Here is a 25,000-nt window from a genome sequence, read left to right as displayed (position 1 = left end):
GAAACCGGTCAAGAATATTTCTGGAGGCGAAGGTCGTGCCACGCATTCAGAAGGCACGGGGTGGATGGATCTCTGAATATAAAACGGGATTGTACGTGTTCGTATGGCCACGAGGTGTGACAGTAGCGGTGAAGCTCGTTAGGCACAGCCCGCGCCTCGCACGCACTACATGGCAGAGAGTTCCGCACACGCAACGGTTACAGCAGCAGCATCTTGACCCCGGCAACAACGGCGGCACCAGCGCGGCAACCGCGATCTTAGATAACCAATGAGAGCCTCCACTCAACCGACCGACCTTTCAACCGCTCGACAGTCTGTGTGTGTCTGAGTGGAGTAATAAATTTCCAGATTCCAAATTGGAAGTTTTGCAACTTGTGTCTACGCATTGGATGGGCATCATTAAAAATTGGTAAAGTAGATTAGGTGGACCAGTCGTACGTCATTTTAGGTCCTTACAGATTCAATTTTATTTTTATTGTACCGTATGGTGTCTCGTGTGTTGTGTAGATTAGTAACATGCAGTTGCGCAAAATCTCATCAATTGTGCTCATGGTGAGACATTGAGAACACCTCTTCATCTAGACTACACCGGATAGCTGCTGGACAAGAGCTCCTTTCTAGTATTGGTGTCTCTGAAATACTGCAATGATTTCGGTTTGAACGTCTTCGTCGCCACATTTTGTGTATCTCTTCGGACAGACGTGGACTCCAGATTCCAGGAGTCAATCTGTACCGGTATCAGATTAAAGATTATCCTTTAGCTGTTATGTTTTATTTGTATATTTTTTTTTTTAACCAGTCACCTAAGTACTTGTTATTGATTCTAATATACTCTCGCTATGTTGGCGATTAATAACTTAACTTCTTTATACTTTTTACCGTGTGCTTCTTGCCAATGGCGTAGTGTAGCGGATATACGGTTAACGCAAGATAACCGAATCAAGGAACGTCGAGCGTGGCTGCTGCTTGGAATGGTGACCGCTGAGTGATCCTGTCCTTGCAAGCAGCCCGCCTGCCCGGCCATTGGTGGTGGTTCAGAAGTCACCGCTAAGCCGTTGGTCCACAGGTTGTGTTAGAGAGGGCTCTTAGTTGTAACTTCACCTGGTAAAATAAGATATCTATACTGTAGGCCTAATTTCATTATAACTACTCATTGATTGTCTTCGGTGTCGTGATGTATGATCAGGTGGAGTCGCTGATTGGACAGCTGTTCTTCACAACCGCAAAGTGTGCCAAAGTTATCAGCCAGTTGTACAGCGCAGCGTATGTCCAGATGACGCCCCAGTCGTGAAGACGCTCTGACCGTGGCTTCCGGTCCGCTCCACCTGTTCCTTATTGTTAGAGTTAACTAATCGTACTTCCGGTCCACACTTACACCCACTATTGTTCGGTCTTGTCCCGCGGCCAACTAAACTCCATGCAGCCTTAAGAGGAGATGCTTCATCTTCAGTGGCAGCGGTTTCCTTAAAATATCGTCGATGTTAGTAGCCATACTTTTAGTTCTAAAGCAAATAGTGGATATTAAAAATCGCTAATTTAGAGTGGACTTTACGTAATCTGGAGTCGACCGTCTAAAGAAAGAATGCTTATATTTATGATAAAAGACATACAAATTAAAAATCGTACATTTCATATGTTGTTTTTTATATAGTGCGTTTTGTTATTGTTTTAATCAATGCTTTATATAGCTGTTGCTACATTTACAATTAATGTTGTTTACTTGAAACTGTATTCCTTACTCGAAACTAGGAAGTGCTGAAAAAGTTTAATTCCGAATAACTTAAGCAAGTTTAACTCAAAAAACTGTTTTGATCAATCGAGAGACAAAGACATGGAGTACCGAACTATAATATTAGCAAATAGTGACTGCGGCTGGAGTTCACGTAGTCTTATACGCTCACTCGCACGCACACACTTGCAGAGGACTAGGATTGGCCGCATTTCCGACTTATAGTACACCCACAATGTAACCTATATTTTGGTTGTTTATTATTTCATCCTAAATTCAATCAGTAAAATAATATTCTATTGCCAGAAATATGTATCAATCGTCAATACCAACCAAAAATTTCAAACAGTCACACTACATCGAAATCTCGGTCAAACATATCATTTTCCCCACTTCCAACGCTGGTCGCCAATCAACTAATTATGCGGTCACCCAGTCACATGCCATAAACTCGTCAGGACTGTAAAATGCTAAAGACACTAAAAAGAGTTTCAAACCAGACTTAACGCCTTGGACGTTGTGGAATTTTTGATTGAAACATACCATTTGTTGATAAAGCGAACCCCTGACGTTCTCGACTGGTAGTCATAGCACATTTAAACAGACAGAATAATGTTGTATTTAACATGTAGAGACTTGGTAGAGTCAGTAGTTGCAACCCTTTGAATCCTTCTTTGCGCGATTCTCTAATCTTCAATCGTGCGATTATCCGATCCAATTGTTTTTGGATTTTTAAAGTTCTGGAGAACTGGCCGTTTGTGCTTGCTCTTCACAACACTAAACGGTAGGTGAGATGGTGATAATTCAGGCCATAATACGCCGTTATCAGAACCTGAATGGGGCAGTATTTGGCTAAAAACCTCAAAAAATAAATACTCGAGGACAGTTTCACATTCAATTCCCGATCCAGGAATATTCCGAAGAATATCGTACAATAAACTTCTTCCAAAGTAGTGAGAGACGGCTGGTGCGTCATTTGGATCTACTGATAGCAGTGCGAAAGTCATGACATTTGATTTTTAGGATTTGATTTTCAGATTGAGGCTGTTGAAATCCTGGACACAGCTGTTGATTTCGATAAAAGTTTGCTGTTCCTACTGTTTCCTACTATATAGTTTTTTTGTTTGTTCCTGAAAGAGAATGTTGAGTTATAAGCGTACTGTATGAGTTATAAGCGTACATGTGATTAGAAAAAAAACATCGGACTGAGAATTGATCCTTGATGAACTCCAAAAACTTCGGTTCAGAGAGTATTTGAGATTTGGACCATTTGTGTTCGGTGAAAGTTAAAGTTATTAGGCTTATTATATGTAGATAGTAAACATTATAATATGAAAAATGATACCAAACAATGCATAATAGAGTGAAACTATAAAAGAGTATTGCTTTGTCTTGAGTCTCAGATGTCACCGAATAACACGGGACGGAAAGCAAGTGCGGGAGTGACCCCAACCCTCAAGCTCAGGAGTGTAAGGGTGAGTGCGTGCAAGGCGACTACTTTCAGTCGCAATTACTAATTGCTAATACTATAGTGATATGATATCGATATTCTACGGACAATGAGTTAGTTTCACATAAGTCGGTTCAGCCAATGAATAGATAACCAGTCCTGTAGTGATTTAGTTCGGACCTGCTGTACTACAATTTATTACAGCCTATGTTGTGCAGGACATGGGCTGACCGATACACCGGCAGTCTGATTAGCACACGTGGGATTTACGTAACGGCAAGTGTAGGGTGTCATTTCGTTTGTCCAAAAATTGCAGTGAGAGGTGAGAATTGCGGCTCTGTACAGTAAAAACCAGTTCCCCGCACCAAGTATCAATGGGGATTACGTAGCCGTATTACATCCCAGGGGCGTGTGTAGGATTAGGGTTTGGGGGGCCCAAAACCGATCGACTCACATTTCAGTGTAGGGTGGGGGTTGATTGATCCCGTTTTTTTTTATAATAATGTAGTGAAATACAGATTTAGAAAATGAAAATAAAAGGTGAAAAAGCCATGGAAGATATAGAAAAAAAGAAGTCAGAAAAACAGTGAAACGTACAATACTTGAGAACAAAGAAGACCCAGATGACCCAGACTATGGTTATGGTGCACATTAATTATGTTCAATTTGGTATACACATTTGTATTGTTTAGTTTTAGGGCAGAGTGTAAATGCTGGTTTTCCGAAAGTTTGTTTTTTTTTGTCATTTGGTACCATTATTTTGCAAACTATTGAACCGAATTTGACCAAACTTGCACACATTCTTTGTATTATCACTATAAACAATAATAAGAAGTGTTATTTCATGAAAATAAAAAATAAAAAAATTGTAACACTTTTTATGCAAAAAACGTATTAAAAAAAATTTAATATTCAAAAATCAATAAAAAAGCGTTCGTGAGAAACATATGTTAATAATCCTTATTATTGTTAACAGAGCAACAAACAAAATAATGTTAAAGTTTTATTGCAGTATCTCTTTTACTTTTTGAGAAAAGTATACCTAAAAAAAGGTAAATTTAACATGGGCGAGATTGTCACTACCTGGTTCCCTTAAGAAATTCTTTGCTGTATAAAAGAGGGGATTATTTTCCATAATGTTGTTCCAAAATATCCCGATTATTTGTTATATGTGTTAATGTTTACGTGATTGATGATGTTTTGCTGGTATTTTTAAGTAAGGGCTAGCGCGAAAAGAGACACCTTTATCTACCTACCCAGCGTTATTGGCTCAGTAAGAAAGGAAAATCCTAGGTGAGGTCACACATGAGTAAATTTTCGGGCCAATTTTCGAATGTGTCCTATCGTAAATGTTATTTCCAACACTTTTCATTCAACCAGTTCGCAACAATCGACTTACAAAAACAACGGATTTTATAACTAATTAGGAGTAGTGAAATATTTACGTGTTTTGAAAAATGTTTTACTTAGTAGATTCAAGTAATTTTCACCAGATAGAAATAGTAGATTACGAGCAAATTTTGTAACTCATCGTTAGGTATTTTCGGGTATTTTTTATCCCTCACCGCGTGGTTATTTGTGGCGCGGGGGTACACCAGTTCCTCTTTTAATTACATTGTTATAAACGTACCAAAGTATGTTACAAAATACTACTGTGATTTTATTATAATGTAGGTTGTATTTTATTATTGCATCACTGCTGCTTGAAGTGTTTTTTGCCAGATTTTTAAATAATTTACCTGCACTCTTTCCATTCCTTAAATGTTTGTGTAAAAAAGTAACAGTTTTTTTTTTTATTAATTGGTTTAGAAAATGAAGATGATGCCATAAAAGTTTTTTTAACGTTATAAAACTGTAAAGTAACCCTGAACATGTATTTTAAATATATTCCTGTTGGTTTATAATGTATATTTATTACTTTGCTTATTTTTATACATTTATTTTATTTACATAATTTACTGCTTATAATTAAGGGGCAACAATAAAAAGTAAGCAGCAATTACCGAAGAAAATTAATGAAATTCGAATGCAGAAAAATTTATACAATTAGTCCTTATTCTGATTCACCTTCGGGTTTGAAGTTCTCTTTATTTTCCAATATGCTTAATATACATTGTTGTACTTAATTTTGCACAGGAAGCACTTGTGTTTATGTCCCTGTTACTAGGGCACACTAGGCATTGAACTTTCTTTTCAAATTTACTCTATGGACGTTTCCTTCCTTCGGTGGAACTTGTGCAATCTTCTACGAAATACTGCCGGATGTATCTCGAAATATTAGCAATGGCGGGTTGCCTTACAGATTATGGTTTTACCATTGCTAATACAATTTCCTTCCTCATAATTTTCATCTGCCTTCAACTCGTGGTTTTACCATAGCAAGTCCAATTTCCTTCCTCATTGTTATCAATATATATGTTAGTAATATATGAGCCGAGGTTTACAGATTACGAAAATAGTCTTCACATTACATATACTAACCTCCTTTCGGATCAGAAGTGTTTCGGTTGAGAGATACTCTCATACACCTTGAGGACCGTGACGAATACTATCCTGCATAGACGTTCTACGAAAAAGCAGATGTGCCATATTACGGAAAGAGATCAAGTCTTAGTATTTTAATTGGGAAGATCATGCATCCCTATTGGTTTTATATACAGTGTGAGTTAAAACTATGGATACACTCTGTTCAGTTTTGAATGGATAAAAAAGATGAAGGGATGGGACTCGGAACATCATTCTACGAAATATAAGTGAACCTTTTTGTCACTGTTAAAATTTTGCTCATTCCACCAAAATGGAATTTTGAGTGGGAGTGGGGGGCGGCTCAAAATTTTTAAATTTTGGAAATGCAAAATTTTTTAAATGTGACTAATTAAGTGACACCTCATTTGAAAAGTCTTTTTTTGTTATCTTAGGACAAGAAGCTTATACATTGCACTTAGTCCTGTAAGAACCTTTGCGTGCTTCCGGAGTGACAGGATATTCAGGACGAGTAAGGTTAGGGAGTAGGGGCCGTCTCCTATCGAGATCCTTGAGGAAGAATTAGGGCACTACATCTCAAAGTCATGTCTCCCTGCAAGAAGGGGAGGCCAACTGTGAACCAGCCTCTCCAGTTAAAGTAGGCAGGGGGTGGCACGCCCTTGTTGAGGCTAGCAAGAACCTCTGAGGTTAGGGAACAAACCCCCCACCAACTCCATCTCCCACAGTAGACTAAACCTATCGAATCAACCCCAGAATCTCGACATTTGCGGTTAGTGATGTGCCGCTACTGGACATCCATGAGGTTGCCCAGATTTAAGTGACACATCGGGTTTTGCTGTGCCCACTGGTGGGTTCAATTGGAAGATATAAATCAGCCAGAAGTGATCCCTGCTGGGTATCGAAAAGTCTTAATAAAAGAAGAACAGTGGAAACTAAAGCGTTCTATCTCAACAATACTTCTACAGATGTTCTAACCTACTTTAGCCATATCGTCCCTGGCGGCCGCAGGGACATTACATTGTAAGGTAATCGTGGGCATGACGACAGAAGTGTAGCGGTTTGTTTGATCTCCACTCCTGGCGCCTCCTTCCTATCTAAGAGATAACGACTGCGGTCTATCGTAAGTCGTAAATCTAATCTCATGTCGCGGCAGGTTACGATACGCGTTATGTGAGGTCGGGTCCTTCCGTCAAGGTCAAGGACAACGATCTCCGCCCCACATACTGGAATTGAACATGCGCTATCTTTTCTAATTAAGCTCCACGGTCCAACGCCTTTCGGACTATCGGCACTCCCGTTAAATTAGACCATTGCTGTTTAAACACATGTAATGAATTCTACAGCCATGTGACAAATATTTCCTCTTCTGGTCACACATTTCCTTGCTCGTTTAAAGACGTTTGAAAGAAACTACCTAATACAAAATAATTTCATCCATAAAAGTGAGAGCTCTTTGGTGTAGAGATGACGTACTCAGTCGACGTGAGAGAATTAGGTTCGAAGAGAAAGAACTGTATTGATTTAACATTGACAGCCTCCTTCAGGATAGTACACCTTCAGTGAATGTTCCTTTATTTCTAAAGAACGAACTTCTAACTTGGACATCTATCACGCAATGATCTGAATTTTTATAAAGTAGAGTATCGCGGTTGAGAACTCCTACTAGCTAAATTACTACAAGTAGAGGCTGCGAGTTCTCAGACTGGTGCAGTTCGAATGCTCCCAGAGGCTAGTAGCTGCCAGGAGTCTAGTTCCTAGGGGCTAGTAGCTGCCGGGAGTCGAGCTCCTAGGGGCTAGTAGCTGTCGGGAGTCGAGGTTCTAGAGGCTAGTAGCTGCCGGGAGTCGAGCTCCTAGGGGCTAGTAGCTGTCGGGAGTCGAGGTTCTAGAGGCTAGTAGCTCTCGGAGTCTAGCTCCTAGGGGCTAGTAGCTGCCGGGAGTCGAGCTCCTAGGGGCTAGTAGCTCTCGGAGTCTAGCTCCTAGGGGCTAGTAGCTGCCGGAGTCGAGCTCCTAGGGGCTAGTAGCTGTCGGGAGTCGAGGTTCTAGGGGCTAGTAGCTGCCGGGAGTCGAGCTCCTAGGGGCTAGTAGCTGTCGGGAGTCGAGGTTCTAGGGGCTAGTAGCTGCCGGGAGTCGAGCTCCTAGGGGCTAGTAGCTGTCGGGAGTCGAGGTTCTAGGGGCTAGTAGCTGTCGGGAGTCTAGCTCCTAGGGGCTAGTAGCTGCCGGGAGTCGAGCTCCTAGGGGCTAGTAGCTGTCGGGAGTCGAGGTTCTAGAGGCTAGTAGCTCTCGGAGTCTGGGATATCCCAAAACACGGAGTTGTCGTACGGGATCTGGAGCCTGAAGCTTTCCGAATATTTCAGAATTAGTTAGAGCGTGGTTCGTGTGGCTTCAGTGTAAACCAGGTGGTTCAGTGATGTATGTTTCAATATATGTACAAGTTATAACGGAACTATAACGGAAATTTACCACAATCTTGTGGCCGGTGAGCCAACACAATCTTGAGGCCGGTTCAGCCTTGAAGTCATCAACGCTAATTCCATCGTGGTTTGCACGCTGCAAACGTGGCTAGTTGTAGATATGAGCACTCGTTAAGGATGGCTCCAATCGTTAAGTGTACGATCTCTGCGTGGGATTAGGTTCGGACGCGCGTCGCGTCTACTGGTAGGGGAGACCCCGCAGGACTTCATGCGGCAGCTATATGAACTAAACAGTGGATGGTATAAACAGAATTCGTCAGAGCTACAGGGTCTGCTCGGGATCAGTTACTTTTAAGCACTATTAATAACTTCCGTGTTTACATTCTTACTCACCTTCATTTTTTATGTTGCTGTCAATAAAAGAAATGGGTCGAAAACATCAGGGTGAGGTTTGAAAACCATCAGATGAAAGTGAAACGGCAGATGAATTTTATACACCTTGTAGAAGTGGGGCGATCCAATATCTTTGCAAGAGACAAAGGCGATGTTGAATCAAATAGTGGAGCCCTTTGTCTTCACACGGGGCAAATCGATTCTGGGAAAATGTCATTCACCATTAACCAGCAGCCAGTCGGACCGTGTACCGTGCTTTACTATTTAATTAGCCGCATTTCAGCGCACTCAGAGGAGGTTTTAAGCGGTTCACATTTACATTACAATAAGGCGGGACTTGAATGGAGCCGTTACACAGTGAACAGCATCGGTGTGTCGTTGTGTGCAGCGGTGTGGGTGGATTGTCGGGGGGGGGGGGGGGGGGCGGGGAGGGAGTGCTTGGGCAGACGACACAATTAGTGACCGGTAGTGGGTCGTGGGGGGGAGGGTTGTTATATCGCAACTGGCCACTTTTGTTATTAACATCACCTCGTGGCTGTCCAGCAGAATCACGTGACATTCAGGGGCGTACCTAGAACTTTTTCCCACATTATTTTTATTTGATACACATATTTTAAAAAGTTTACAAATTGAAACACTAAATATTATATCAAAATTACATTTTTGGAATCTCGATAGATGTTAGTTAATAATTTAGTATATACATGAGACGTTGACAGGCAATTTATGTTTGTAAATTATTATCTTATATTCTGATTACGGGACTTCTTACGCTGTAAGACTGGAGTTAACCCATTGTCAAATATAATAATTTATTTGCAATCTACAATATACATTGTATAGCAAACACCCATAACAATACTACATAGCAACTTATAACATTCGAGTTTACACGCTCCATTCATCCACAACAACCCACTTTCAAAGCTAGCCGGCTTTTTCATTGCCCGGTCTTCTAGTCTAACAAGAAACGCGTCAACATAGAAAAGAGTTTGACACTAAGCAGATTTTGAGGTAGTTTAATAGATTTGGGCGTTGAGGCAAGTTTTATTGAATTCGTAAATCTGTTTATAGAATAAGGCAAGTGTTCATAAATCACTGTTCTGTGCATCCGTTGGTTATCTCGCTAGGTCTTTATCTATACCTCTTGTCTCATATTCACGTATGTCTCATCCTGTAGTTATCTCGCTAGGTCTTTATCTTTACCTCTTGTCTCATATTCACGTATGTCTCATCCTGTAGTTATCTCGCTAGGTCTCATATTCACGTATGTCTCATCCTGTAGTTATCTCGCTAGGTCTTTATCTCTACCTCTTGTCTCATATTCACGTATGTCTCATCCTGTAGTTATCTCGCTAGGTCTTTATCTCTACCTCTTGTCTCATATTCACGTATGTCTCATCCTGTAGTTATCTCGCTAGGTCTTTATCTCTACCTCTTGTCTCATATTCACGTATGTCTCATCCTGTAGTTATCTCGCTAGGTCTTTATCTCTACCACTTGTCTCATATTCACGTATGTCTCATCCTGTAGTTATCTCGCTAGGTCTTTATCTCTACCTCTTGTCTCATTTGCACGTATGTCTCATCCGGTAGTTATCTCGCTAGGTCTTTATCTCTACCTCTTGTCTCATATTCACGTATGTCTCATCCTGTAGTTATCTCGCTAGGTCTTTATCTCTACCTCTTGTCTCATTTGCACGTATGTCTCATCCGGTAGTTATCTCGCTAGGTCTTTATCTCTACCTCTTGTCACATATTCACGTATGTCTCATCCTGTAGTTATCTCGCTAGGTCTTTATCTTTACCTCTTGTCTCATATTCACGTATGTCTCATCCTGTAGTTATCTCGCTAGGTCTCATATTCACGTATGTCTCATCCTGTAGTTATCTCGCTAGGTCTTTATCTTTACCTCTTGTCTCATATTCACGTATGTCTCATCCTGTAGTTATCTCGCTAGGTCTTTATCTTTACCTCTTGTCTCATATTCACGTATGTCTCATCCTGTAGTTATCTCGCTAGGTCTCATATTCACGTATGTCTCATCCTGTAGTTATCTCGCTAGGTCTTTATCTCTACCTCTTGTCTCATATTCACGTATGTCTCATCCTGTAGTTATCTCGCTAGGTCTTTATCTCTACCTCTTGTCTCATATTCACGTATGTCTCATCCTGTAGTTATCTCGCTAGGTCTTTATCTCTACCTCTTGTCTCATATTCACGTATGTCTCATCCTGTAGTTATCTCGCTAGGTTTTTATCTCTACCACTTGTCTCATATTCACGTATGTCTCATCCTGTAGTTATCTCGCTAGGTCTTTATCTCTACCTCTTGTCTCATTTGCACGTATGTCTCATCCGGTAGTTATCTCGCTAGGTCTTTATCTCTACCTCTTGTCTCATATTCACGTATGTCTCATCCTGTAGTTATCTCGCTAGGTCTTTATCTCTACCTCTTGTCTCATTTGCACGTATGTCTCATCCGGTAGTTATCTCGCTAGGTCTTTATCTCTACCTCTTGTCACATATTCACGTATGTCTCATCCTGTAGTTATCTCGCTAGGTCTTTATCTCTACCTCTTGTCTCATATTCACGTATGTCTCATCCTGTAGTTATCTCGCTAGGTCTTTATCTCTACCTCTTGTCTCATTTGCACGTATGTCTCATCCGGTAGTTATGGCGTAATTAGAAAAACAGAATAAGTTTGTGTCTATGGTGTAGAGACTTGGAAAACTCAATCGTTGACAACTATTTTTGAGTTGTCCAGCGCAACTCTCTGAATTTAAAATTTGCAATATCCCGAAAAGCTTTTTTGTAGTTTGAAAACTAAAAAACTGGTGATTACACAGGCAAACCACAACACGATTCCACATAAAATGTAAGAATAAATTAAGGTATAGCCTAATATGCCGATAATCAATACCTGATCAGGTAATATTTAACCAAAGGTCTTAAATTCAGACATAAATTCCTGAGACTAATATAATTATTTACTGCTGACTCTGTATCAAGGTGAATTTCAAGAAACTAATAATATACCTGCCACCTAAACGTTATGACCAATCCCAATTACTATAGAACGCATTGAAAAGTTCGGAACATTTGATTTTGATGTATTTATCTGAACATCGAGGCTTTTGAAATTTTTGGACACAATTGTTAAGGTCAATTAATGTATGTAGCTCCAAACTTAGTTTCGGTCTTCCTCTAAAACCGAGAGTACGCGATAACTCTATGTCATAGACATATTCTGATCTTGACGTGAAACAGCGTAATATAACACGGAAGAAACGATCGCAGACCGATGTGGCAATGACAGATGCGCTATGTGATGCATATGAACATGCAATGCGACGTGTAACGCTAACCAATAACCAATGGTGTAGCCTGGCCTTGCAATGATACGGCTTAGTGCGAGACGCAACGAACAATTGTAGACCGATGTGGCAATGACAGATGCGCCGTGCGGTGCAAATGAACATGCATTGCGACGTGTAACGCTAACTAATAACCAATGGTGTAGCCTGGCCTTGCAATGATACGGCCTAGTGCGACACATTACACACGATTGCAACACGACCGTATAATCGAGGTGTGACGGAAGCTCGCGGCATTAAAATGTATGGTTCTTGTAGGCATGAAATATTCCATTGAGAAAAACATATTTAATGAAAGATGTTTGAGGAACGATTGTGGGAACTTATAAGTAGGTCTATGTTTCTAAACCTCAGTAAATGGCGTAGTGAGTTTTTCGACAGCATAACGAGAATTGATGGAGAGTTAACAATCAGTGCCACTGATCGGTATCTCATTGGCTCTCCTTATTTTGTTTGATAAGATCCTAGGTCTATATAAGAAATGGCAGGATATGGCCGAAAAGAAATCGAACTCTCATTAAAGATATGCTTCTACACTGAGGGTAAGTAGGTTTCATCTCTACGGTGTTTTGGTGCTGTAGGGCCATTATTAGAATCATTTGACCCTAGTTAAGACTACACAGATTACCCCTAGTTAGTCCACAATTAGTTCACTTAATTCAAATAAAGCGTGTGGATGGTTTCAGTTCAATGAATGTTGTGAAACATGCGTTGTGATGACCTAAACATACGTATACTGTAGTACCTAGAACATAATTCAATATTAGGTAGGTGATAAAATTAATTAAGAGAATTTAAATTAATCCAGATTTAAAATTCAACAAAAGGTTTGGTAGAGAAGTTGAATCTACAATTAACTTAATTGTTATAGCTTTAAAATCAGGGATTTAGAACCACCATTAGAATTTTAGAAAGTATGGATGTTTGGGAAAGTATGGAGTAGTATCTATATTCAACTAGCCTACATAATTAAATCATGGGCAAATGCTGTTGTTGAGTGAACATTATATCTCTTATTATATACAAATATTCGCGATTTTAATATTATTAGTTGTTGTAGAAACCTTAGAAAGATACAAAGAGATACACAAGTAACCGTAATGGCTTCCAAATAAATAACCATAACAAACTTAATTTGACGATAACATAATTTAAATTGAATAATTTTGTATTTTTATCGAGAATATAAAATCTAAATCAGTGCGCGAATGACATTAAAATTCGGTCTCGGGAGTAATATAGCAGAATAATAGTATGCAGAATCCAATTATTGTAGTCAGCAGAGAGGAAGTAAAGTAGGGCGACTGAAATCGTTAAATCGGGACTTCCTTCGGTCTTCTATTTTGTCTGGCATAATATTGTGGTGTAAATTCCTTAAAAGTATACAAAATGAAGAATTAATTGTGTCTACAAAAGAGTGTTGCTGGGTGAAAGTATGATATAAAATGGCGTAAAGTCGGCTGTGTTCAATGAGTGTTGTCACTGCGTTCAAATTCTTTTAAAAATAATACATTTTCTTTGGTCAAGCAAATAGTGTGGATAATATAATATCACGTGAAAATACCACATCACATAATTCCACATTTATGAACTATGCCGAGTGCCGATGACCGAGCGGTCTAAGACGTCAGACTTCGGATCTGTGCTACAGATAGTGCAGGTTCAATGTTGTCTGTACCGTAGCACTTTTTATCAGCACTATCGATCTTGTACTGTATTGACTCTACAATCTTTATTCTGTTTGATAAGATCCTCGCACAGGCCAGTGGCCCAGAGAAAGAGTAAGGGAAAGATCTCTCCTACAAATCTAACAAATGGTTGGCTTCCCCTTAAGAAAATAACTCTCGTTAACTAGAATACTACTGGCAAGAATTATAAGATCCTTAATCCAGTGGCTGACATCGAGGTGTGGTAAATTCGTGAGTATATGTTGCCATTCTATTAGGCCGATGAATATCAATTTGAAATCCACAGATCATCTTCATCATTGCTCTTCTGAAATTTTCTGAAGCCTCCTTCAACATTCGAGGAGCTGCAGAATTTGGTACAAGAGCCCTTGCTCGGTATTCTCGGCCTATTGCTACGCTGTCGCTACAGCCATTACGTTGAGTCAATACGCCTCAGTTACTTAAAAAATGAATTTACTGAGCTGAGTAGATAAAACCATTAGCAACGAGGTAGCTCTCAACAATTGCTTTAGTTCCAAGTGACAAGTTGTATGAATGTATGAGATAAATAAACACCATGGGAGTACTAGTAATTATGAACAAGTTATTAAGGACCCGTCAGGTCCTTCTAAAATCGTGTCGTTATCAATTCATTCGTCCGTGCAATAGTCTTGAATGTACATAGGTTCCTTCCTCTTCGTCCAAGGAAGAACGCTATTGATTTTGGGGTCGAAAGGTCAAAGGATACCTCGCCATTGTGTCTCAGTATATGCGTAACTCTCGATTGGCTAGTCCTTAAGAGTTGATATTTTGTACTGAGGATCCTCATGTTCCAAGGAAGATCCATATTGATTTTGGGGTCGAAAGGTCAAAGGATACCTCGCCATTGTGTCTTAGTATATGCGGAACACACGATTGGCAGGTCCTTCAGAGTTGATAATTTTTACATAGCATTTTCCTGTCCCAAGGAAGTACTCTATTGATTTTGGGATCGATAGGTCAAAGGACACTTCAGCGTTCTGTCTCAGTATATGCGTAACTCTCGATTGCCAGGTCCTTGAGAGTTGATACATTGTATCGAGGATCCTCTTGTTCCGAGGAAGAACGCTATTGATTTTGGGTTCTAAAGGTCAACGACACTTTGCCATTCTGTCTCAGTAGATGCGGAACATACGATTTGGCAGTTCCTTCAGAAAAAGAGTTGATACTTTGTACTTAGGATTCTCCTGCCCCATAGGAGAACGCTATTAATTTTGGGATCGAAAGGTCAAAGGAAACACTTTACCATTCTGTCTCAGTAGATGCGGAACACACGATTGGCAGGTCCTTCAGAGTTGATACTTTGTACTTAGGATTCTCCTGCCCCAAGGGAGAACGCTATTAATTTTGGGATCGAAAGGTCAAGGGACACTTCACCATTCTGTCTCAGTATATGTGTAATATTCTTGATTAGCAGGTCCTAGAGGGTTACAATTTCATACATATCTCTTGGTACAAGAAAAAACACTGTTGTTAAGGGAACCACTCTAGGTAGTTACGTGTTCAAAAGCAAACTGTGTGAACACATAATATTTAATAATCCAATGCAAAATGTAAGTGGTGATTGGAACAGGTGGATTCGAATCCAAAACCTACAAAGTATGCTAGCGCCTAGTGCTAGTGCATTGGAAAACGCACAAACAACGGAAAAAGCTAAGGCCCTCATTAAGAAGCTGTCAGTTGCTTTCTTATCAGTTTAGCTGCACGTTCAATACGCTGAATCACAACTTTGCCCCATTCATCTTCTCAACTGTTACAGCGATAAGGTTGTTTCTCTCGCCGTCACCGACACTAGTCATCATACACAGGGTGTTTCGCGTGAGATTGGCATAGCTTCAGGACCCACAACAGACAAAATGTTCACATAAACCTGTGTCCTTTCTCGCTTCGTTGGTGGTGCAATCAATTGTAGGCCTTCGGAAATATTTTTGATGTTAACTTCAAAATTCTTTAAATTTTAGTGGATATAAAAAAAGAAAAAATAATGTCTTGAAAAGTGTTCGTAAAATGCAGACTTTTTTAAAGTAGGTAATTTAGGCCATTGTATAATCAGTTCCAGATTAAAACTGTTGAAAAAAATGTGGTTTTACAATATGTATATGAGTAATAACTTCTGAAAATGACATGTTTTTATATATTTATGACTTAAAGTAATTATTTTTTTGTAATTAAATACCATTTAAGAAATTTACATGTTTTTGACAATTTTCTTTCCAAAAAAATATTTTTTAAATAAAAAACACGTTACTCCCTGAAGTTATATAGCTCATGTACATTATGTTACAATTTCACGTTTTGTTTTTTAACAGTTTTTGTTTGGTCCTGATTACAAAATGGCTTCAATTGTCTAGTTTAATTGCCTTTAATTTTACATGGAGTGTTAAAAACAATGTTTACTTTTTCTGTGTTTAGGGTCGTTATTTTAAAAGGCGTGAGTTAAAAAACGAAAATACAGATTGTATAACCTTGATGATTGTGTGAAAATTTGAGTTTTTAATTAAATACTCTTATCTCAAAAAAGAAATGTAATGCGAAGTTGAAGAAGGATTATGTAAGTAATATCACTTTCAGTTTGAAATTGGTGGCACTTAAAAGCTTAGACATTTAAATATCTCGAAGTCCTTTATTCCAACAAAAAATTACCAAGAATAATGGTCCATTGTAAATATAGTAAGAAATCCAACGAATTTATATATAGCGGAATTAATGTAAGATTTATGATCATTTAAATAGTAACAACATGTTCTCGCGATTCATTCCATATCAGATCAGAGAGTATGTTGTTTGTCCGATGCCGATGGATATAGCCTAATTGGCATTCCTATGCATTGAAAAGGCTAAAACCCTAATTCTTCATGTCTGAAACAGGTATCGGCTTTACACAACCCAGTGGGGTCGGTCCTTTTGTGCTCAGCCCTTTTCTGCTTCCAAATTAAAAAACGTACTTAGATTAGAATCAGTTTAGAAGTGACAGGAATAGAAGGCGAAACATGATATCGGTTGAGTGAAGTGAGGCATTGCACAGTGGTCTGTGCTGGTTCCAAGCTTTTTTAATAATGACAAAAAATAATATGTGTTATGTGTAAATTACTTGTGTCGATGAGACGAGTAATGTATTAAGCATTTATCGAGCTGTCGGAAACAAATTACTACGGTTTAACCTCTGCGTTGTGGCTTCCGTCGGATCCCATTTCACTCTCGGAGAGATTGTGATCGATGTCACGACAAGACTTTTCACGACCGTTGTCGCGCTCGTGCCGCCGCGCCGTACCGCGACTTTCTCCCTGCTCGGCCCATCCCTGTCTACGTGCACTGCTACGGCTATCTGTATATCCTGCACACGTGATCTGGCCTTGAATACGGGTTCTTTCACAAAGGTTATCCCTCCAGAAGTGCAGGGAGCAACGGAAGCCACCACTGGTGGTCAGGGCTTAAACGTGATCTGACGCGTCAGAAAATTTGGACGATCTGAGACATGATCTGAGGTCGCAAAGTACCGATCGGAAATGCCCCTGGCTATTGTATTACGCGATGACACGCCTGAAGGATGGCGTGAACTGTGGTGGATGCTCAGGAGGAATGTACATGAGCTACTGTACTTCGTGATCACACACCTGAATGGTGGCGTGAACTGTGGTGGATGCTCAGGAGGAATGTACATGAGCTATTGTACTTCGTGATCACACACCTGAATGGTGGCGTGAACTGTGGTGGATGCTCAGGATGAATGTACATGAGCTAGCTATTGTACTTCGTGATCACACACCTGAATGGTGGCGTGAACTGTGGTGGATGCTCAGGATGAATGTACATGAGCTATTGTACTTCGTGATCACACACCTGAATGGTGGCGTGAACTGTGGTGGATACTCAGGAGGAATGTACATGAGCTATTGTACTTCGTGATCACACACCTGAATGGTGGCGTGAACTGTGGTGGACACTCAGGAGGAATGAATCTAAACTATAGTATTACGTATCTATATGTGCGCCTTTTTTTATAATCCTGGGAGAAGGGGTTATCCTTAGAAATAATGAATGCAAACGTGTGTACGTAAGGCTCCAATTACGACAACTAGACTATCAAATCACAGATATCCGTTATTCTATAATCCATAATAATATTTAATTATTTTCATAAGATATAAAACCAATTATTAAATCGTTCCAAAAGCGAGCGAGATGGCTGCTTGTCACTGGGAGAGCTTTTCATTCTCGAAACGAGTCTCCATTGGTGACGTTTGCTTAGATAGGATTTGTTTTAGACGCCTAAATGGCTGAATTGCGATCGTATCCAATGTCCTGAGAACCTTGTAATGTGTTCGGTTTGCCTCAGTACACCGCTTGGCAAGTATTGTCAAAGACGTACAAAGTCGTTTCTTTAATTTATGCTAGAGACATTAAAAAAATCCTAATTAATTAAAATTCCACGCATGAATTCGATATGTGTGCGGTTCTTAAGAGCCGGATGTAAGTTTTTTGGTCTTAGAACTATGGGAGATGTCTGTTTTAAATATAGAATTAATTAGCATCCAATCCATTTTTTTTTGTTTTTTTGTATTGATTTTCAGACAAACCCCCCAAACTTGTTTGTACGTCGTTTCAATATTCAAAATGTAAACACTTTACATAAAATCTAAATAAAAAGTCCGAATGATTATTAATTTTATCTTTAAAATGGGCATCCCCTTTCCGTTGCGCTAAATAAAAAGAGCGTAAAAGTTTATGGTCTATGATGAATTGTTCCTATGGGGAACACTCAAGGTCGTTTTACTACAGTCGGCTCTGAACTGTTGACCTGTACGGAGGCAGCTGACCTCCATGTGCTTCAGTTGAAATTGAGATATTTCATAAATTACATCTGCATCCGTTTGGACTGTGATCATGTCGCCCCAAATGGTGTGCCCAAGATTATTCGCAAATTTAGTCTTGCCACAAGTGGGTTCGCCTTCAAATATAGAATTATTTATAATTCCGGGATTGCAGGTAGACTACAGTTGTAGGTATCCTTTTCGGTAGTGCTTTTATAGTAATCAAAATCCTGACAGTTCCGACCTTGCTAAGGCCGCCTGCTGTTATTCACCTGATGTGCAGGGAATGCGTGGTTTGGCCCCAATAAAGCATAATATTTCTCCCCATATTACATGATTCCTTGATGACAAACATGGTATGGCATGCATAGCCCGGCAAAAGAAGTAGTCACTTAAAATACCTCTACATTGTTATACAAATTCTTGACACATTTCTTATAAACATCGTTAGATAGAGTGAATTTCAAAAATAGTGTGTAAGCGTATTACAGAGAATCCGGCTGATATCAACAAGGATGATCCCTCGTAAGAAGTGTCCATGACGGTGGTAACTGTTTTTCTGTAGCTACTGTGGCCTGGCGTCGATGTACACTGTAAACTCTCTTGGTCACAGTTGTTTTAGACTATTTCATTCCCCAGAAATTAGAAAGTTGACCTATTACAATTATTTGTTCTTCAGCCGGTTGTCTGAATCGTATACCAGACAGGTTTGCGTTTGAAGTTAGTGTTTATCGCAGAACCTAAATGCTTTGTGTACAAGAAGATGAACAAGATGTTCATACGGAAGAAGGCCTAGTTGAAGATATTCACATGGAAGATAATGAGATCTTGGTCCCAGCGTACAGTTTGTCGGTAATGCGGTTCATGAGTGTTATGGTAATGTGCAAGGGTGTGGAAAGACACAATCAGCTACATGTGTTTGACTTTACTAGTTGGGAAGAAATAAACCTACAAACCAATGGTCCAGTTGTTAAGTCCACGAAGCCAATGGCGTAATGTAGCGGTAGAGGGTACGGCGGTTATCGCAAGATAACCAAATCTAGGAACGTCGAGCGTGGCTGCTGCTTGGATGGGTAACCGCTGAGCGATCCTGCCCTTCCAAGCAGCCCGCCTGCCCGGCCGTTGGTGGTGGTTCTGAAGTCACCTTTAAGCCGTTGGTCCCCAGGTTAAATGTTAAAGAGGTCTTATTGGTCATAGCTTGGTAAAATAAGACAATCTTTGACTTTACATTTTTTTACTTTAGACTTTTTAGTAATATTTTTGACGATTATCTGTCACATGAACGAACATAAGGGCTGAAGTTTATCGAGGAAACCCTCTTCCTAAAAGTGCACTTCCTAACAAATGGGTAACTTCTTATTACCAAAGACGAACTGAAAATGTGATTTGGCCTAACTATACTTATGGGCAATGTAGGACATTCTACATTATTCTGGCAATGCAATGTAACGCAATCTTAATGAAACTATTCTGCAATGTTTGTGTTTTTCTGATTCGGAAACAGATGCACAGCGGTACTTTCTGTGCTCCATAAAAGGCAATTAGAGCTTACACGTGTACTTCCGGGCCATCACGAGACGGAACAGAGATAAACAGCGTGTGGACTGTGGGGGGGGGGAGGGGGGAGACACGGCCTCAAGACATAAACCGGGCCTCAATTATTTACTACACCATGCATGCAGATGAGCGCGGGCGGGCATCAGGGTGCCACGCCACGGCCACGCTTGCGTACACGCAACCCCCCCCCCGCCTACCACTCCCCCCTCGCCCACCTTTGTGTTTACACCCTCTCACTCGCTTGGCGGGCGAGACCAACATTGATTCATAAACTGTCAGTCGAGCCGCACTTCACTGCCGACACTTGTGTCTCCATTGTCGGAGTTTACAATACTGGGGTTCATTATTTAGTGACATCAACGTACGCTCTAAAAATTTGAATACAGTAATTGTATGAAAATATAAATGTGGGCGCAAACTTGACTTTCAAATATAACGAATAAAATGCGCTACGGTGTCCCTTAAGTGATTTATTTATTAGACATGTTTTATCAGCTACTTTGCTGAAATATGCCACTCGTATATGTGTTGCCGTTTTCAAAATGCATACTATTTCCCACGAACACAGTAGCCTCGATTTCACGTTTTCCGCGTAAACGTTCCATACAAGCGACCCTCTCCCCTTTTTTTTATTTTGTGAAGGCTATGAAAGTTGTTTTATATTTCGCAGTGTGCAGGAAACTGTTTTATATGCACTTATGGTATTTGTATACGTACATGTTAAACACTTTCAACAAGTGTTTCTGCAATTAAAAGAATTAAAAGTACGAAATGTATGAATAATTGTATTTTATTTTTTTATTTCATTTCGCATCACGCCGACATGGAATCGTCATTAACCCTCAAACTGCAGTCATTCTTTCCTCAGATGGCAGGACATTTCTGAATATTTTGTACTCGTACTTTCAAAATGTTGTCAAACATACATTTTTACTATAAACCTGTATGGGTAATACATTTTTCAGCAAAATTTGGAGATAATTATTGTTTTAAAACAATATGCATAAAACAATACAGAATTACAAGTGATAGAACTGCCTCTGGTAAAGTGTGATATTATTATAAATGTTAAAATCGGATATAGCCAATTTAATCTTCATTCTATTTAGTTTCAAAAATATATAATGGTGTCCAGGTTCTCTTTAAAAACATATATATTATAAAAACCTTACGTACTACATGAAAGGATAAATTTGTTACCATGGGTACAAGTATTTCCGAAAATTTACAGAAGATATAATTCTTACAGTAAATGTGTCCAAAATATACCAAAGTTAGAGAACTACATTCACTACAAAACAAAAAATAAATTAATAACCAATTTCATTTTTTTTTTTTTAATTGGCGGGACAGGCTAAATTTGTTACTATGGATACAATTATTTTCAACAATTAGAAAAAAAAACTTTTACAAAAAATATTTCCAAACAAACTTTAGCATTGTATAGCATAAACAAAGCTATAACAAGCTATAAACCAACATTATAAACCATACCCGTGATAAATCACTAATTAAAAAAAAGATAAAGCTGAAGTTTCTGGTAAGATTTATGATGTCACTGTGACATCGCTGTTGCCAAAAGAGCAAAACAAATTTCACCATTGAAATAAGCAATTCTTTATATTTGAAATGGTATATAAATACTGGTGGCAATGTTGATTTACGTACTATATGAACTGCCAAAACGCGTGCGTGTCAGATCGACATTATAATGTCGATTGGCAGTTCTAGGGTTAACAGGAATTGCTGAAGTCTGTTCGTATATTTGTCACCTATGCTCGAATATAGATTGACTATAAGCAAAGAAGTAATATGCAAATTTTTATTTTCACTGTCACTGAAACAGAATTGTTATTAAATGGAATTTAACCTTTTCAGTGCCTACCTTCAGTCCCCTGATGGTCTTCCGGTTTACTATTGCTGAATATGGTATAAAAAGATACAGTAAACTTCCCTAGCGTGCATGACTTTCTGTGTAAAAAGATATGTCCAAAAATCAAAACCTTTTATTGTGGAGTATGACATTTTAGAATTATCTACACATAACGTGTTATAAATTCATCTTCTTCTTGGTTCAGTGTCTGAAAAATATGACGCTGTCACAGACTTGACTTGTAGAATCTGGGTCTTGTTCGTCTAGGAATAGATAAACTAAGAGGAAGATAAACTTGAGCTGAACTGGACATTCACATTGATTCAACCCTTCCTACAATAGCCACAACATTGACTCAGTATTTACATTTAGAATTCTATTGGTAGTTTTGCAACCACCTATTTAGGCATTCTTAACGTATCTTGTGGTTTTCAGTGCCCATAATAAATGTTAAATAACTTATTATTTTATATGTTAATTTTGTGTGCTAGATGTACGAAAACGAGGTGAGTTATAACACCTCGGTGTTAAAACGAACGCACAGGTATGGGTGGAGCTACAAGCTACTTCTAATTTATAGAGAGAGGACGCGCCATACTTACACAATCTGGGCCTTCCGGTTATTCCTGAAAGAATCAGAAGATTGCGGCTGTCTACAAACGGGAAAATGGTGTCGTTAATTATTTTTGTTATAGTAGGAATAGAATAACAACTGGACTGGAGACGTGGAAGACGAGGCTTGCATCTTATTCAGTGTGAATATTCTTGAATGCACCAAACTGTTTGCACAAAGAGAATATGAATTAATAATCGTAAACTAGTATTACCTCCTCTATTCGCCTAGTTTTTAACATTTGATGTTAAGAAGCTCCCAACACGCAAAATATTCAAGGCCCGTGGTGGGGGGAGGGTTGATCTGTCCAGGTGTGCCTTTAATTGGAGGACGATATATTAAAAAAATAACTAAACAAAAAAATAAGTACGTGCAATAAACGTGGGGACAGGGTAATATAAATCAATACTATTTGAAAACTTCTTAAAATAAAATGACTTTAGCTAGAACAGGGCTTAAGTATACATATGTACAACTTGTAATCTCTAAATTAAACATGTTTGAATAACTTATTATACTACACTGTAACTATTAACAAAAGGTGAAGGTTGTATTGGTACCATGTGCATACCTTTGAGACCTCTCTGACAATAGATATTGCAAATATATTTCATTTTGGAGCATACGCATATAAAACTTATGTACGAAATCAATACTCCGGGCCTGAGGCTCGATCTCCCCCCCCCCGTTTCTATTATTGTGGGATACCCACTGTTTTGTCCTTAGGTATTGATTGATATTTTTGAATGAAACAACAAAAATGTATACACTGGAGGAGTAAATTAAATATCAGCAAACTGTGATGACAAAATTGAATTTAACAACATAAAAACACATAATGGCGTAAATTCATTTTCTAATAGATTATAAATGTGAATGTTGAGTTTAGCTCCATTTCACTTTCCGCCTAGTGCGTCTGACATTTGACACTGTCACAGACTTGACTCCTGGAATCTGGGTCAACTCCCGTCTGAATAGATCCAAAAAAACTCGGCGACGAAGACGTTCAAAATGAATTCTTTGCATCGTTTCGACATCAGCCACCTACACTATAAAAGAATTCCGCCTGGTTTATCCTGCATCCATTCAGTGTAGTAAAGATGAAGAAGTGTTGTCTTTGTCTTGTCAGAGGTGCATAATTGAGTGCACTACGATGTTTTTACACGATCCCAAAGCACGGCGGAGCAACTGAGTTTTCTACACGTGACATAGCACATCGTGTGGCGGGAAGAGATGATTCGATGCGAAATTGGGTTTAGCTCCAATTCATCTCCCGTTTAATTAATTGATTTTAAAATTTGTTGAAAACCTATTAAGGAAAAGATGAGTAATATTTGTCGGAGAATGATGATGGAGTTACACTTCCACATTAGTTACAATCTGGAAACAATCTATTCAATGAAAATAGATGAGAGGTGGTAGCGTTACGAGATAGGTACTCTCAAGATGTTTTGAACAAATTCAAACAAAAATGATTGATGTAGAAAAAGTAATGTAGTTGCTGTTGTTTGTTGTACTGTACTGAGTCAATTGTGTGTTTGCAGGAGCAACTAGCGGTGTCCAAGATGTGAGGATCGTCGCCTGTCTGGCGCTCTGAGAGGTGGGTGAGTTTACCGGCAATACAAACAGAAGCGGGGGGGGGGGATGAGAAAAGGGATGAGGTAGCAATGGAATGATGGCCAGGATTTGCACCCTATTTGGTTTATTTAGGGTCATCACCCAAAAGTTATTAAGGTTAATGAGACATACAATTTGGCGTATTAAAACGTGTTAGGGTGCGCACCCCTACTCAAAATTTTTACCCCTCCCCACAAGTGATACACTGTTGGAAACTGAATAAAAAATACATTTTGTTGGAAACCGGAAGTCGTTATCTATCGGGATAACCCTGTATACCCATTTAAGGCCGTCTTCTTCACATACTTGTGGACATTTTGCTTTTTGCCTCATCAAGACCCTTAACGTTATTTATTTATTTATTTCAATGATATATTCAATAGCTACAGATGCAATATCCTTATAGCTTTTAGACATTTTATAAAACCAAACAAAATACAATAAATTTCAGTACAAAGGAAAAAAACTTAAAATAAGAATATTAGACTAAGCAAAAATTTATAAATTAAAATAATGCTCTGTACAAGTTCAGACACTTGGTATACCTAAATAAACAAAAGAATAATTTTTATAACAATACAAAATTCAATGGATTGCTTTATTCAATTTACTCAACAAAGTTTGTCAATTTGGGATTTGAACTCACCAACTATGTTATTAAACACATCTACCTCCTGCTTAAATAAATGTAAAAGTCATAAGGCTTTTAAATGAAAAATTATAGTGTTGGGCTTTGTTACATCTGGGGACAAAATAAAACTTTTGATGAGCGCAAGTTGCTTGTAGGAACAAACAATTGGATATTATTTAAAAGAACGTAACTGTCTATTGAACCATGAATAATTTTGTAAATAAACGTAAGACCAGATTTGTTCCTTCTACAGGGTGACTGGATTTTTTGGTCACTAATGCCCAATATTTGGCATATAAAATATTAAAACTTAGTCTCCTCAATGATTAGGAGCGTATACATATATAAA

General features: G+C 38.9%; 1 long non-coding RNA gene across 1 annotated transcript in view; it reads left to right on the top strand.

The window, feature by feature from the left end:
* LOC124353693 overlaps positions 1–25,000 on the top strand; it is a 57,564-nt gene that overhangs the window by 11,928 nt on the left and 20,636 nt on the right. The window contains exon 2 of the long non-coding RNA XR_006921615.1: positions 23,948–24,003. This is a non-coding gene — a long non-coding RNA (uncharacterized LOC124353693). The remainder of the gene's footprint in view (positions 1–23,947; positions 24,004–25,000) is intronic.

This window comes from Homalodisca vitripennis, chromosome 2 (genome assembly GCF_021130785.1).
Source record: "Homalodisca vitripennis isolate AUS2020 chromosome 2, UT_GWSS_2.1, whole genome shotgun sequence".
Lineage (NCBI taxonomy): Eukaryota > Metazoa > Arthropoda > Insecta > Hemiptera > Cicadellidae > Homalodisca > Homalodisca vitripennis.
Note: the sequence above shows the minus strand (reverse complement) of the source record. Positions and strands in the feature narration are given on the sequence as shown.